The sequence below is a fragment of the Talpa occidentalis genome, unplaced genomic scaffold (genome assembly GCF_014898055.3).
Source record: "Talpa occidentalis isolate TD23 unplaced genomic scaffold, MPIMG_talOcc4v2.1 talOcc4.11, whole genome shotgun sequence".
Lineage (NCBI taxonomy): Eukaryota > Metazoa > Chordata > Mammalia > Eulipotyphla > Talpidae > Talpa > Talpa occidentalis.
In genome coordinates this window covers 41,004,444-41,021,554 of record NW_023601104.1, presented here as the reverse complement: position 1 = coordinate 41,021,554, position 17,111 = coordinate 41,004,444, and the positions used below count along the sequence as shown (strand labels likewise).

Genomic DNA, 17,111 nt, shown 5'->3' with positions numbered 1-17,111 from the left:
TGGGAGGTGGCTCTTCCATCCATTCCACTCCAAATTGGCAGGGAAGGGCTCCCCTTAAATGTGCTCCTTGCTGGGGTCAGGAGGCCACTGTGATTTGAACACATTTTACAGAGTGAGGAGGAATTTCTTGAGATTTTCAGATTTTCAGACTTTTCACCCTAGAGTTCCCGGCCTCCCACCCTGATTGACTGAGATGCACACAGTCTGGGATTCTGCTTTCTTCCATATTGTTGTCCAACACAGTAGGCGATATCACCAGGGGAAAATGGGCCAACCAAATATATCATTAGTTATCTAATGCTTAATGACAAATTGCCCCAAACTAGCAAGTGAAATCTATGTTTAGGTATCTGACATTAGAAAATATTGTTGTTGATTTCATAAAGGTTTGTATGAGAAAAAAGCTTACCGTGGTACTTAATCAGCACTTAGGTACTGACTTACATACTCGTTCAATTAAGTGTTTAAGTGCTGATTAAGTACTTAACCAGCACTTAAGCACTTAATCAGTAAATAATCTAGTGCCAGGCATGTTGGAAAATCTCAGATATTACTATTATTATTACTCCAGCATCGCCTTTTGGAGAGTTTTCAGCTTTGGGTAGAAACTATTTTGAGTTTTTCAATTACTTCTGGTTCCCAGACATATCTGTATAGCACTAGACAGGTAAAGGTCAAAAAATACAAGTGCAATTTTTGGAAGTGTATTGTGGTTACTTTTGAAGTGTCTTCTGGTCACTTTGAAAATTTTGAAGTGCGGACCAGCCTTTTGTGTGGAAGTAAAATGTCCCAAACCAGGGTAAAATCTTTGTGGTCTTCTTGCATGCTTGGAGATAATAAAAATGCTTTGGATTGGAACTTGCAATAGATATTAGTATCTATTGCTTTTTACTTTTGTTTTCCCATCTGTAATGATAGAGACAACTTAAACTTTCTTATCAAGCTTTCATAGGACTGTTCTTTATGACGTAAAAAGCCCCAGATTTTCAGATATTATGAAATTTAGCAGCAATAGTTTTTCCTTCCCAAAACAATTTGAAATAAGCAACCCACACAATGAGCCAATCTTTGACAAACTCAGCTCATGCATTGTTGTCAGTTGTTATCATGGAGAATCCTCTCCTTGACTCAGAAATCAAGGTTACAGCTGCACTAGGAACTGGGCAAATGATGCTCTCTAACTCCTTTAGCCATGAAATTGCGTGCTTCTTATCACTATGGGTTGGAGGATATCTATGTACCTGAACATTTTGATTTGAGGGTGATGTCAAACAGATGTTCACTCCAGTATATTCAGTTGTGCCAACAATTACAAATAGAATCTTGTGATCTTGTTTCATCAAGAGAAATGTGGAATGAATTAAGGAAACTTTTATTTAAATAATATTTTTGTGTTCTATTTACTGTGAATAACTTAGGTTCCTTATAGGAACTTTTAGAAAATCGAAGCCAAAAGAAAAATCAAAATAATCTGAATTATTTATTTATTTATTTACTTATATTTATTTATACAAGAACTGGGATACAGGCCAGAGGCATGGGAGGATGAGAGAATTCATTTGAGACAGAGTGGGGAGCAGATCAGGCAGACTGAGTGAAATACACTGCTGAGGGAGCAGCGGGTGAGGCAGGAGAGGTCTTCCAAGCCATGTGGGTCAGCTCCCTGTCTGGCAGGAAATTGAACCCGCACTACAGAGGCTGCGGACAGCTTCACGGCATGGTGCTCAACCCACTGTGCCAAAATCATCTGAATTCTTATCACCTGGATGCAATAATTGCTCATTTCAGGATAAGTCTCCTGTGCTTATACACATTTACATACTATACAGTGGCTCTGGTTTCTGAAAAAATGCTTCCTGATATACATAGTATTTAGCATCTGAATTTTTTTTAAATAACAAAACTCAATATAGTATGCATATCTTTCCATGTTATTAAATACATAAAATCAATTTAAATCATTTTAATCAGTCTCTTCTTTGCCTCTCTATGGGTATTCAAATTGTTCCAGTTCCCACAATTATAAATAATATCTTTGTACACATTAAAAAATTGTTTTCCAATTATAGAAATAGTGCACAAATAAAGAATTCAGACTTTATAGATTGTAGACTGAAAGTAAAAAAAATTTCCTTTCCCTTAGTTCAAATCACCACAACATCTGTTAACTATGGGATTTTTCTCATAGTTATTATTTTGTCTTTAATTCATATATTTTGGTTAATTATACTTTAATGTTTCTGTATTTAGTAATATTTCTGCATTATCTTTGGCTTATCTTCTTGACTGTGACCACCGCTGTAATTCTGAATGAAGAATTTATTCTTTTTTTTTTAAAGATTTATTTTTTATTTATACAATAGCTGGGGTACAGGCCAGAGGTGCAGGAGGGTGAGAGGATTCACCAGAGACAGAGCGGGAAGCAGAACAGGCAGACAGATGGAAAGCACTGCTGAGGGGAGCAGCGGGTGCGACAGGAGAGGTCTGCCGCGCCATGTGGGAATCTCCCTGGCTAGCCAGTAATAGAACCCATTCTGCAGAGACTGTGGACAGCTTCACAGAGCTGTGCTCAACCTGCTGTGCCACCAGGGAGGCCCAAAGAATTTATTCTTCTACAGTACCTTCCTCTTTCCGTGACCACTCCAAACCGACACTATAATTAGTTATATTATTTGTTATATTACTGAATAATATTATAGTTTAGAAAGCAAAGGAAAGAAATGTAATTCATGTCATTACAGCTTTGTTGTTTAAAGGAAAATCTTCCAAATACTAAGGTTTGGTAGGTCTTGACTCTTTTACAATTGGGGGGACTATCTTTAAGAGAAAAAAATACAAAACGTTAGTACAACATTGGTAGGTCCCTTCCTTTGCCTTGGGCAATGTCCCGGTTGAGGATGCTAAAGCTTAACTTCATTAGCTTCATAGCAAATCTGCCCCAGATCGCCCTCAACTTCTTTCACTTCTTGGAGATCATACTCAGCTGCTGCTCTGTTTCAGTATCCGATGTATTCTGTTTCTTGGTTCTCTCTTCATTTTGCAGCAATCACTTCACTAGCATTTTATTTCACAAAAACATCATAGGTACGCTAATAAGAGTACTCTGTATGGACGTCCCTGGTGGCACAAGAGGTTAAGATGCAACCTATGAGGCTATCCGCAGCCTCTGCAGCACGAGTTTGATCCCCCATCCAGCCAGGGAGCTACCCATATGGTGCAGCAGACCTCTCCTGCCTCGCCCCCTGCTCCCCTCAGCAGGGTATTTCAGTCAGTCTGCCTGTTCTGTCCTCCACTCTGTTTCTAGTGAATCCTTTTACCCCCCGCACCTCTGGCCTGTAACCCAGTTCTTGTATGCGTAAATAAATAAATCTTTTTTTTTTTAAAGAGTATACTCTAAGTACTCTAAGTATATGAAGGCAGGTGAGTGAGGAATAATGTTTAATGGGAGAGGGTAAGAGTGAGACTCTGAATGCTTTTATGTAATTTTATTTTTACCAAGTAAAGCCATTATTTAAAAATAAATAAAAATACACAAACCTTTCCTACCTTCGAAAGTTTGAAAACAGTTTCATTCTCTTTGAGCAGCAAGCATTGTTGATAAAATGTCTGGTGCCATTCTTACCCTTGATTCTTTTGGTAACCTATTTTCCCAGTTCCTTTCTGGGAATTTTCAGGATTTTTCTCTTCTCTTGAAGTTCTGAAATTTTTTTTTTTTTTAATGTTTCAGCCAATGTCTTTTTTTTTTTTTTTAAAGATTTATTTATTTATTTATACAAGCACTGGGTACAGTCAGAAGCGCGGGAGGGTGAGAGAATTCACCAGAGTCAGAGTGGAGAGCAGAACAGGCAGAGTGACGAAGTACACTGCTGAGGGGAGCAGCGGGCGGCAGGAGAGGTCTGTGCGCCATGTGGGACCCTCAACCTGGGGCCGGGGATGGAACCGGCGCTGCAGAGGCTGCGGGCAGCTTTGCAGCCCAGCGCTCACCCGCTGTGCCACCGGGGAGGCCCGAAGTTCTGAAATTTTGTGAGATGAAGTCTAGGAGTGAGTTGAGGAGGACTGAGTATAAGGTATTTTTAAAATCAATTTTGTTTGTTCTACATAGGCTGTTTCAAAATGAAGACTCATGAAGCTAAGGGAAATTTTCTTCAGTTTCTACTTTCAATATTTATTTTCTGCCACTGTCTCATTTTGGAGCTTCTTTGATTCAGAAGTCAAACTTCAGAATCCACCCTCCATCTGTCTAAAAATCATTTAATTTTTTTTCATTCTTTCCTTTCTAATCTTCATTATGGAAGATTAAATGTAATTCTGATTTCTAATTAATTTTTCATGTTCATTTTATTATTCACATGGTCCAATGCAATATTTTTAACGATTGCATTTTTTTAGATCCAAGAATGTTTTTTTATTCTCCTATTGCTCCTTTTCCTTCACAGATGTATGCTTTTATAGGTACCATGCCCACTGAAACCATTTTATTGCATAGATCAAGAAAATGTTTCCTATTCAGCTAAGGTTTCTCCAGTGTTAGTTGCCTATTTGCTCATCTTTGTAGCTTTTTCTTCATGCTAGTCATTTTTAAATTCAAATATCTGGTGATACTTGATTATCTTTATATATATATGAGTAAAAGCTCTGTTTAGTAAAGGTAACAGCTGTGGGTTTTTCTCCCAAATTGTGTAGGTTTATTTTCATAAAAGGGCTTCCCTTGGGACCTTCCTGGGGGTGCAAGGGGTTAAGACACAACCTATGAAGCGATCCGCAGCCACTGCAGTGTGAGTTCTGTCCCCGGCCAGGGAGTCACCCACATGGTGCAGCAGACCTCTCCTGTCTCACCCACTGTTCTCCCCTCAGCAGTGTATTTCCTCAATCTGCCTGTTCTGTTCCCCACTCTCTCTCTGGTGAGTCCTCTCACCCTCCCGCGCCTCTGGCCTGTACCCCGGCTCTTGCATAAACAAAATAAATCTTTAAAAATAAATAAATAAATAAATAATAGAGGCATGTTTTCTTTCTTTCTCTCCCTCTCTCTCTCTCTCTCTCTCTCTTTCTTTCTCTCTTTCTGTCTTGCACTGGGTATAGTCAGAAGCGCGGGAGGGTGAGAGAATTCACCAGAGCCAGAGCAGGGAGCAGAACAGACAGAAGGACCAAGGTACACTGCTGAGGGGAGCAGCGGGCGGCAGGAGAGGTCTGCGCGCCATGTGGGACCCTCCTCCGGTGGCCGGGGAGCAGCCGGGGATCGAATCGGCGCCACAGAGGCCGCGGGCAGCTTCGCAACCCAGCGCTCAACCGCTGCGCCACCAGGGAGGCCCAACTCAGCTTATTTTAGATTGTTCATGATACCTAAACAAATAGGCTGCAGGATTTTGTTAGAGTCAAAGGACTTTAAAGTCTGAAATTAGATTTTAGAAATGTCAAGCTATATACTTGGACTAACAAAACTGGGGCTTTTTCCCTTCCTCCATACTTCCTGAGTATGGCAGTAAATTTAAAAAGAAAAAGCCACCCAACTGCAGAAATAGGATAAGGTCCCAGTGCTAGTCCTAAATGAAAATATTTACTAGAGACTTAGAAAACGCTGCTCTTCTTTCTGGTCTCAATATTCTACCGTGAAGCCCTCTCCAGGCATCCATTGGTGGACGTCAAGGAGCAGGCTGCACTCATTGCCCAATTCTGCTACAATGTTGACCTTGTGGAAAATGTTTTGTTTTAATTTATAAAGACTCTTTTTATAAGACGAGGAATCAGAAATAAAATATACCTTTTTCTCCCCAAAAGATATTTTTCTTGAAAAATATAAATGATGAGAGTTGGACATCAAGATCATGCAACCTGAATATAGAACAATTAAAAATTGAAAACTGGAAAGGCAATTAAAGATTTAATAGTGAGGGGACCTCCCTGGTGGCGCAAGGAGTTAAGCACCACACTATGAAGCAATCCACAGCCTCTGCAGCACGAGTTTGATCCCAGGTCAGCCAGGGAGCTACACACATGGCGCAGCAGACCTCTCCTGTCTCGCCCCCTGCTCCCCTCAGCAGTGTATTTCAGTCTGCCTGTTCTGTTCCCCACTCTGCCTCTGGTGAATCCTCTCACCCCTCACATCTCTGGCCTGTGCCCCAGCTCTTGTATGTGTAAATAAATAAATCTTAAAAAAAAAAAAAGATTTAATAGTGAAAAAGGGGCAGAACCAAATAGATTCACAGCTATATTTGGTCTAATATTTCAAGACCAGATAATTTCAATGTTATTTAAACTATTACAGATCATAGAAGAAGATGAAAATCTCCATGATTTATTTAGCTTTAACTTGATAATTAAACATTAAAAGGAAGGGATATAGATCAAGTTGCTTTAGAATATAGGAGGAAAAATTCTTAACTTAGTACTATTAAGTAATATCGAGTATTTATCAACAGGATAATAAATCAAGATCTAGAAAAGTATATTCTAGAAACACAGCTATGTCTAATATCAAGAAATCCAGCAACATAATCTATGACGACAACAAATTAAATAGAAAATACGTGATCATGTCAATAAATTTTGAAAAGTCATTTGATAGAATTTAGCAGCCATTCTTAATTTTAAAACTCTCTGAAAACCAGGATAGAAGCAGACTTCTTAAATATAACAAAAACCAATTACTAAACACACCATAAAGCTAACTGAAACATGGTTTCAATTAAAATTAGGAACCAGATAAGGATACCTGCTATCAACATTGTTATTTGATATTGTCTTGCAGGCTTTCTAGCTAATACAATAACACAAAATGAAATAGCTGGTTAAGACATTGGAAGAGAAAAGATAAACACATTTCCTCAAGCTGGTAGTATGATTTTATAAAACCCAAGAGATTTTTAGTAAAACATTGCTAGAATGAATAAAAAATAAGTAAATGGGAAAATATTGTATTCACTATAAAAACTCTAGCGAGAACTATACAATGCTTATGTGTAAGCTTAACGAGAAAAGAACATCTTTATGAAGATATTTTATACAAAACCTGAATAAACAGAAAAACATGTCATGATCTTGGGAAGTTTAATATTTAAAAAGTCAATTCTTTCAAAAGTAAGTTCAGTGTAATTATAATTAGAAATTCTGTCTGTGTGTGCATGTGTGTGAATGAAACTAACTTAATATTTAAATAAAGGAGCATGCGCCTCAGAATAATCATGGGATTTTTTTGTATGTAGAGACATTAAAAATAGCAATGAAGTAATTGCTTTCCCACATGTCAGAAGGTACTTCAAAGTACATAGCAAATTGGGATGATATTGACATAAAAATAGCAAGTAGATTGATTCAATAGAATGGAGGATCAAAATAGATCCCATTATGTATGAGAACTTAATATAAATGAAAATTTGTATTTCAATCAAATAGAAAATGAAGAACCTTTTCATAAGTGCTGGTGTCATAGCTGGCTGTCCACTTGGAAGATATAAATTTTCATTTGTACAAAGACTTCGTGGCTGTGTTGTGGTGATTTAGTTTTTAATCAAGACTGGTGGAAATGAGACAACCTTGTTATTTTTTATTCTGTTATTTTGACTTGACTTCAGATTTGCAGACAAGTTCTAAGGATAGTGCAAAGAATTCCCATAAATCCTTTACCTAGATTCTCTATGTCATACCATGTTTACCTGATCTCTCTCTCTCTGTCTCTCTCTCTCTTTTTTAAAGATTTATTTATTTATTCATACAAGCACTGGGTACAGTCAGAAGCACGGGAGGGTGAGAGAATTCACCAGAGCCAGAGCGGGGAACAGAGCAGGCAGACTGACGAAATACATTGCTGAGGGGAGCAGTGGGCGGCAGGAGAGATCTGAGCGCCATGTGGGACCCTCGTCGGCAGCTGGGGATCGAATTGGCACTGCAGAGGCTGCTGGCAGCTTCGCAGCCCAGCACTCAACCGCTGCGCCACCAGGGTAGGCCCATCTTTTTCTCTCTTGACATAGTTCTCTTAACATAGGAGACTTGTATGTTTTTAATTTCAAAATGCACTTTCTTTAAACATAAATGAGAACATAAGATACATTATTTGGCAACTGATATTTTCAACCAGTGAGATATATATATAAATATCTCACATGTACACACATATACATGCATGTATATATTTATGCATGTGTGTATACATCTAGATATATGTCTATATATATATCTTTTTAAACTTTGTAAATGTCTATTTTAAATTGAACAACTATTACATGAAATGAAGTGGACATGAATCTATTCTGGATGAGCAAAACTTCATCTTATTGAAAAAGCCAAAGTTTAGCTTGACTACTGCTTCCATTCTCAGGCACAAAAAACTTCCTATGTGAATATATATTCATCTAATTCATTCTTTTTTTAAAAAAATGTTGATTTACCACATTGTTTTAGGTGTATAATTCACACTCTACGAAAGTATGTTATCACACCATGCCCACCACCAAAGCACCAGTAATCCTCTTCCATGTTCTATTCAGCACCATCTCCTTATTCTCTCCCTCCTACCCTCTACTTTGGGTAACCTCAATCCTGTAGTCAGATTTTAAGTGTTTGTATATTCCTTTGAGTTTCTTTTTTATTCCACATATGAATGAAATCATCTGGTATTTGTCTTTCTCCTTCTGACATAATCTAGTTCTCTTTCTTTTTAATGACTGCATAGTATTTTACAGCATGATGTAACATAGTTTATACAATTCTGTTCAGTGGATATGTAGGTTATTTCCATTTTAAAAAGAAGTATGTGTCTTTTTTCCAGTTTTATTGAGATAGTATTGACACATATTAGTTTTAGGTGTATAACGTGATGACTAGATATATGTATATATTGTGAAATGATTACCACAAAAAGCTCACCTCATATAATTACTAATTTCTTTTTCTTACAATGAGTACTTCAATATCTAGTCTCTTAGCTACATTTAAATATATGATACAGTATTGCTAACTTTTGTCACCATGCTGTACATTATATCCCAGAACTTATTTATCTTGACCATCTTCACCCGTCTTGCCCACCTGTTTATTTCCCATATCTGGTAACCATCAAACTGTTTCTTTGTATCTAGGAGTTGATTTTTGGTTTGCTTATTTTTAGATTCCACATATAAGTGAACTCATGTAGTATTTGTCCTTCTTTGACTGACTTGTTTTACCTAGCTTAATGTCCTCACGGTCCATCCAGGTGGAAAATGTAAGAATTCCCTTCTATTTTATGACTGAATAATATTTCATTATCTCTATCTGTATCTATCTATCTATCCATCCTACATTTAGGTTGTTTCTTTTTTAATATTTATTTATTTATGCATACAAGAACTGGGGTACTGGCCCAGAGGTGTGGTGGGAGAGAGGATTCATCAGAGACAGAGTGGGGAACAGAACAGGCAGACTCACTGAAATACACTGCTGAGGGGAGCAGTAGGCGAGATAGGAGAGCAGTACTCGCCATGTGGGTAGCTCCCTGGCTGGGGATCGAACTCACGCTGCAGAGGCTGCGGATAGCTTCAAAGTCCTGTGCTTAACCCCTTGCACCACCAGGGAGGCCCTAGATTGTTTCTTTCCACACCTTGGCTATAGTAATTAATGTCTCAATGAATACAGGGGATGCAGATATCTTTTTGAGATAGTGATTTCCTTTGCATATATACCCAGAAGTGAAATTGTTGGACCATATTGTATTTCTATTTTTAGTTTGCTGAGGATCTTCCATCCTACTTTCCATAGTGGTGGCAACAATTTCTCCACATTCTTCAGATTTCCATTTAAAAAACCACTATTATGTGGCAGCACACATAGGGATACATCTATCTTTGAGTACATATGGAAATATTTCTGTGAGAAAGGTTACTAGAAGTGAGACTATGGAATCAAATGTATACATGGTTTATTCTTTTCATTTTTTTAAAGGTGATATGTCTGTATGCAAAACATCCAAGCAGTATAAAAAGGTAAGCAGTGAAAATTGCTTATTATACTTGACACTAGTTGCCCAGGAAATAGCTGTTAATAATTTATTTGATTACTTTCAGAAATGTGATAGCAAGCAAGCACTTTATACTATTGGTACCATATTATGCCTGGTGTTCTGCCCCTTTCTTTTTTCACTTAGCATATATATTACTGGCCCTTTCATATCAGTACACAAAATCTACATCATTCTCTTAAAAGCTATATATTAGTCCATTGATCAGTATCTATATGTATATATCATAATATAATTAACCAGTTCTTTATTGAAGATATTATTTTCCTAATCTTTTAGTCTTTTTTTTTTTTTAAGATTTATTTATTTATTTATATAAGCACTGGGTACAGTCAGAAGCACGGGAGGGTGAGAGGATTCACCAGAGACAGAGCGGGGAGCAGAAACAGGCAGACTAAGTACACTGCTGAGGGGAGCAGCGAGCGCAGCAGGAGAGGTCTGCATGCCATGTGGGACTCTCACCTGTGGCTGGGGATTGAACCGGTGCTGCAGCGGCTGTGAGGAGCTTTGCAGCCCAGCGCTCAACCACTGTGCCACCGGGGATGCCCTTAGTCTTTTTTTTTTAAAAGATTTATTTATTTATACATACAAGAGCTGCGGTATGGGCCAGAGGTGTGGGAGGGGGTGAGAGGATTCACCAGAGACAGAGTGGGGAACAGAGCAGGCAGATTGACAAAAGCACACTGCTGATGGGGGCAGCAGGGCGAGTCAGGAGAGGTCTGCTGCACCATGTGGGTTGCTCCCTGGCTGACTGGGAATCGAATTTGTGCTGCAGTGGCTCTGGACAGCTTCATAGGTTGCATCTTAACCCTTGTGCCACCAGGGAGGCCCCTAATCTTTTAGTCTTTTACTATAACAATCTGCCCTTTTACATGAACATTTTATAAATATATACAGAGTAGTCCCTAATATAAATTCCTAGAAACTAAGTTGTTGATTCAAAGATTATCTAATTATATTTTGGATTTGATTAGATGCCACTACATCATATTCATAAGCTGTTATATCATTTGTATTTCCCAACAAGATTAAAGTACTATTTCACCCAGCCCTTGAGATGTAGTCTGTTGGGGGAGTATAATTAAAAAATTTGCCATTGTTATGGGGGAAAACATATCTGCTATTTTAAAATCCATTTCCTAGATTGCTACTTAGTATGAATATAGCTTCATATAATAATTGGTATTTTTCTTCTTTTTTTATTGAATAAGGGGTTCCCAATTTTTTGTCTGCCAAAGTGATTAACATGAAAAATAAATATTCCTCCCAAGCTTGCCCCCCAGATACCCAATTCTACTCTTTGGAGACTTGCACAGGTACCAATGTACTCTAGAGATATTCAATGTTTATATAAACATGCTAACTCTTTTCTACTTAATAAACTTTATTTAGGTGTAATTACATTCAATAAAGTATAATCATTTTAAGCATTTGGTTTGATGAATTTTGACAAATGTATGTACCTGTTAACCCCCATTATAATCAATATAGAATATTTCCATCACTCCAGAAAGCTCACCCCTGTACTTTTGCATCAGTCTTTGCAGAGCTGGGTCTTTTACACAATGCAAGCAATCTCACTGTCATGAGGAACAGTGTAGCTCAGCAGGGTCTTATGCCATTGAGGACACTATTTTGACTATACTGCTATAAAGTCTTTGACCTGTTTCCCCAAAATGAACAAACTAACAAACGCAATCTCCTCCCAAAATTGAATCAGAAAATTGTTGGTAATTTTAAAATGACATTGTGACTTCTAGGCATTATATTTAAAAAATTTTTGAGGAGGCCTCCCTGGTGGCACAGGGGGTTAAGATGCAACCTGTGAAGCTGTCCACAGCCTCTGCAGCATGAGTTTGATCCCTGGCTGGCCAGGGAGCAACCCACATGGTGCGGCGGACCTCTCCTGACTCGCCCACTGCTCCCCTCGGCAGTATACTTCAGTCTATCTGCCTGTTCTATTCCCAGCTCTTTCGCTGGTGAATCCTCTCACCCTCCACACCTCTGGCCTGTACCCCAGCTCTTGTATGCATAAATAAATCAATCTTAAAAAAATTTTTTTGAGGTGCAAGCATAAGAAGATACTCCAATACACATTTTTCTTGAAATGTGTTTTATATCTTCCAGAAATCAGCAGAATAGTGAAGCATCTAGGAAGAAAATGGTGGTGTTATCCAAAGAAAGGCCAGGGGGATCTGGTCCTTCCTTTTGAAAGCATAGGTACACACTTGGGAGTGGGTGGGTGGTGTTTTGAAAGGGAATGGCTCTAACAAAAATGCCCTTGAGTGACAAGCATTTCAGCATGACATCTTATTACTTTGATGGACTGCCGCTCTGGGTCCACCCATTTGCCTTCTTCCCCGTAGTCTAGTCCACTCACTGAGACCTGTGTGTGATCCTTTGTAAAAGAAATGTGCATTTTTCCAATCGTCAGTGGATCTCTAGTCTGGAGAGGCTTGGGAAACAGGAAGTACTTACAAAGACATAAAACTCCTTCTGGCCTGTAAGGGAGAAGGTAATTAATTGTCCAGGGGATGAGCTTAAAGCCATCCAAAGGAGCAGGGCCAGCCACTCCCTGGATCAAGTCATATGTCCTGGGACGGAGCCCACAACCATCAGGTGTACTTCTTTCCTCTGCCACCAGGCGTCTACCACAAACTGGTGAGGAAGTCAAGTATGAACACATCAAGAGGTTAGAGACACTTCTCTGTGCTGTAATGCTTGGAGACTTGCCAAGAACTTAAAGAAGAAAATGGAAGGACTCAAGTTCAGGCTCAGTGTTGAGGGTCAGTATTGTAAATTGTGCCCCCAAGGACTCCCTTGTGATTGGATCCTCAGAAAGTGCGAGCTCTCACTTGAATCAATCCTTTCCCCTCTCCAGTGAGGTCTAAGCATGGGACCCAGAAGTGGGACCCTTCCATAGTGTTGACCCTTTTAGCCCCGAGATGCAGTCTGTTGGTGGCAGTAGAAGCCAAGTGTGACAGTGCCATGTGGGCACTCTGCTTCTTTTCTTTTTTCCTAAAGATTTATTTATTTATGCATACAAGAACTGGGGTACAGGCCAGAGGTGTGGGGGGTGAGAGGATTCACCAGAGACAGAGTAGGGTACAGAAAAGGAGGAATAACTGAAATACACTGCTGAGGGGAGCAGGAGAGTGGTGAGGCAGGAGAGGCCTGCTGCACCATGTGGGTAGCTCCCTGGCTGGGGGATCGAACTCATGCTGCAGTGGCTGCGAATAGCTTCATAGGTTGTGTCTTAACCCCTTAATCTTAACATATCCATGACTATTTCCTCAGGATGAAAGTAGAATTTCTGAGCCTAAGGATTTGCTCAATTTTAATGTTTTAATATTGTTGAGTTAATCAAGCAAGAGGCCATTAAGACCAAGGTGACTCTCATGCCCTGGCATCCTTTTTAGGCAAACCAAAATCCAAGCCTGGCAAATGTCACAGCTAATCACAGCAAAGTAGACTTTAAGCCACAGCCAATCAACAATTTACTTTGTTTCTGTCTTTTCTCTATAAAAGTCTCTCCCTGAGCATTCCTATTAGTGGAGAGCTCCCAACCATTTCCTGTATGGTGCTGGTCAGTTCAAACTGATTTTTGCTCAAATAAACTCAAAATGTTGATTGTGTCTCATTTTTTATCTTATGACAGTATAATTCACTGAAATTTTTTGAAAGGCCGTATGAACTCTGTGATAGTGTAGTTCTCACTGAAGGCATCCTTGCTAGCAGTGAATGTTAACATTTAGATTATTTTTTTCTAATTTGATAGCCAAGTGATCTAAAACCAAATAGAATTTGGACTATATATCTAATTTGGATGAACACATTCTATGTTCATATTTTTATAGAAATTCCATTTCTATCATGGGGTTTCACACACTGAACACTTTCCTAAGTATTATCTCCTTTTGTCCCTTTAGATGGATGGAGAGCCAGCTCTCTCCCCAACTCCCAGGTCCTTGGGGAATCAGTCTGCCACAGTGATATAGTTTATTTTGCTGGGATTTCCCCTCACCAGGCAGATGGAGCTGCTGTTCCTGTATTGCTGCCACCCACATTCCTGCTGCCACTCCTGGGAAACCTGCTCATCCTCTCCCTTGTGCTGTCCTACTTCTGTCTCCACACCCCCATGCACTTCTTCCTGGGCAACCTCTTTATCCTGGACATTCTTCACCTCAGTCATTTCTCCAAAAGTGTTGACTAACTTAGCATCTGGGGGAAAGCCATTTTCTTCGCTGGGTGTATCAGCCAATGCTGCTTTTACTTCTTTGGTGCACGGTAGAGTTTATCTTGCTAGCAGGCACGTCATGTCACCGCTGCGCTGCCATCTGCTGCACTTGTGGCGCAGCACTGACACGAGACCTCCTTTCTGCAGTTGGAACTATTGTGTTCTCTTGGCTGGGAGACTTCTTCTCTTTGCTCTTACCAGCCATCCACATCTCCCAGCTGCCCTCCTGTGGCTCCAACATCATTAACCTCTTTTTCTTCGACAGTGGGCATCTTACTGGCCCTGACCTGTGTAGATACCACACCACAAGCCTTTTCAGCTTTCATCTGTGGTCATCCTCTGCCATAGTCCCTGTGGCTTATTTCTACATGAACATCCTCTTGATGGTAGATGCATCCCAGCAGCAAGTGGAAGGAGGGAGGCCTCAATATCTGTGCTTCCCACCTTACCATAATCATGATTTCTGGTGACACTGTGGTTTTATGCGATTCCGTCCCAGAGAGAGTATCTGGAGATCAACAAGAGCCCTTCAGTGCTGAGCAGTGCTTAACCCACTTTATTTATTCTCTGAGCAATGATATGGGGTTGTGGGCTCTCAGGGACATGTGGATCAGGGTTTGAGCAGTTTTAGAAAAGAGGATGAGGACAATTCTGAGGAGCATATTGTCTTCTCTCAGAGACCACTAAGGAGGGGCTAGTCCAGCCTCTTCATCATCATCTTACAAATTCCCAGTAACAAAAAGGGCATTTGCCTTATTAAAAGAGTGAGCTACGTAAGGGATCCTGAAGTCTATAATGGAGAGAAGACTGAGTTTGGAGATGTAGACCTGTAGGCTGGCTTTGGTTCTGACTTGATCTCTGTGGTTATACCTGGGTAACCTTGTCACCAGCCTCTCTGGTGCTCAGTACTCTCATCTGAAGTGTGACAGTTTGGTGGGTGATCTCTCTAAGACCCAACCACACTGAATTGTGTAAGGATTGCTGAAGGGTATGCAGCCTGTGTCCTATTCAAAGTTCTAACACGTTTGACCCCCTTTTCTCAGGGATCCTAAATAGAGGTCTAATATCAGCTTGGCCCAGAGTCCTTCCTGGACCCATCTGCATGGACCCTTTTTTTTCCTATCTTCTCCAAAACTCTTTCTAGAAATAGACTTCATTATTCTCCAATCCACTCATATCCTATAATCCACTGTTTTTCCTCAGTTGACATTTCAAATTATTTGGTGAACATTTGTGTCTGTATTATTAGTAATATGGCTTCCTGTAATAAAAGATGTTCATAATATCCAACATGCTCACATTCTTATATGAGACATAGCCCTGTTCTCTCCCCATCGATGACTGACCCATAAATGGAGGTACTACCTATTGTCTGACCATTGATCTTTGACCTGTGTGGCTTGGCAGGAACAGATAAACTGTGTAAACACATGTTTCTTTCTGAGAATCTGAACTACAGATGCAGGGTCTGTAGCAAACTATGGTGTCACTTCCTCTGGAAGCTCAAGTAGACTTAGTGTTTAGAGTGGCTATTTCAGAGGCATGTCCAAAGTGATGAGTAATTAGAGAAAGCCAGTCGGCCCCTCAAAGAGAACTGGTGTGTAGAGAAAGACAGTGACAAGATTTATGAAAGCTCACTGAGCTGGAGAGACGCAGAGAAGGGCCCTCCTCTCCAGTGACCTCCCAGGCCAGGCAGCTGGCAGTGTTTTATTTCCTAGCTCTGCATTGGAGGAGGTCTGCCTATTCCCATAAATCAAATCCTTTTCATTAAGGCATCTTGAGAAGGTTTTTGTTTTTCACAAGCAAAAAAACAGCCAGACTACAAAGCTGTGTCTCCTTTTCTTCCTCCAAGGAACCAGAAGGATATCTATTTTTAATTAAACCCTTAGTCTGAATTCTTGATGCTAAGACTCTGCCTGGCCCCACATAAGCCCATGGTTCAGGTCAGTGCACACCAAACTCGTCAATGTCATCAGAAGGTCTGATGCCAGCGCTTCCTTGTCCCCTGGCCCTCTAACATTGCAGCATGCATTTTGCCTGAACTAACACCCTGTGCTCGGCACAGAACTAGCCAGAAACACCCTTACATACCTAGGGAAACTGTTGAGTGCTGTGAAAATAAACAAAGAACATTCAAACGAGAACAGAGGCTATTTAGTCAGAACTGACTGCAGCTGCCATCACCTACGTTTGGCAGAGACCACAGGCAGGCAGGGAATGAGAAAGCTCCGCAGTGCAGGAGGGCTCAGTGTGCTAGTGTGCTCTGCTTGGAGGTTTGGGGTGTGGGGAAGCCGGGGGTGAGCTAACTAAAAGTGGGGCATCATTTGTGATTGGTTTGGGAGCACACTGGGCTTTTTTAGAACAGCCCTGAGTTGAAAAGAAGTAGGTGAGGGAAGAGAGGGGCAAAAATTAAGAAGTGGGCAGTCCTGAGCGCATTTTGACCATTCTGGACTGCTTTGCGGAGAGGGTGTAGTTGGCTTCACTGTCTGGTTGCTTCAGAGTTTGCACGTCAGAGCTCTGTTGTCACATATGGTCTGACCATTGCCCATTTGTGAATTCAGTCTCTCAATTCTTATAACATTGGAAGTTCTTAAGACATTTAAAAATTTAAGCTGATGAACAATCCTTCCAAAAGCCGACAACCAGATCCCAGGGGCAACAGAGGATGAAAAGTAAGCAGAATTTAGTTTGGGGGTTGCGGGCCAGGAGTGGGGTCCACAGGACATCTTAGAATCTCAGTATCTTTTTATAAATGAACAACAAATTAATCTGAAAAGTTTAGAAAAGATGTGATTTCAGAATTTAAAAGTAATGAAAATGTTATTCAATTCATTATAGCCCAGAGATACTTTGTCATGGCCTACCTGTATTCTGCAGACTCATGTT

The 17,111-nt window shown here is 40.1% G+C and overlaps 1 long non-coding RNA gene across 2 annotated transcripts in view; it reads left to right on the top strand.

Moving 5' to 3' along the window:
• The window catches only part of LOC119238904 (uncharacterized), a 69,859-nt gene that overhangs the window by 32,029 nt on the left and 20,719 nt on the right, over positions 1-17,111 (top strand). The window contains exon 3 of one of the 2 annotated variants that reach the window (XR_005123707.2): positions 9,913-9,948. The exons of the other annotated variant lie outside the window; for it this stretch is intronic. This is a non-coding gene — a long non-coding RNA (uncharacterized LOC119238904). Of the gene's footprint in view, positions 1-9,912; positions 9,949-17,111 lie in introns of those variants that run through there. 2 annotated transcript variants of the gene reach the window in all.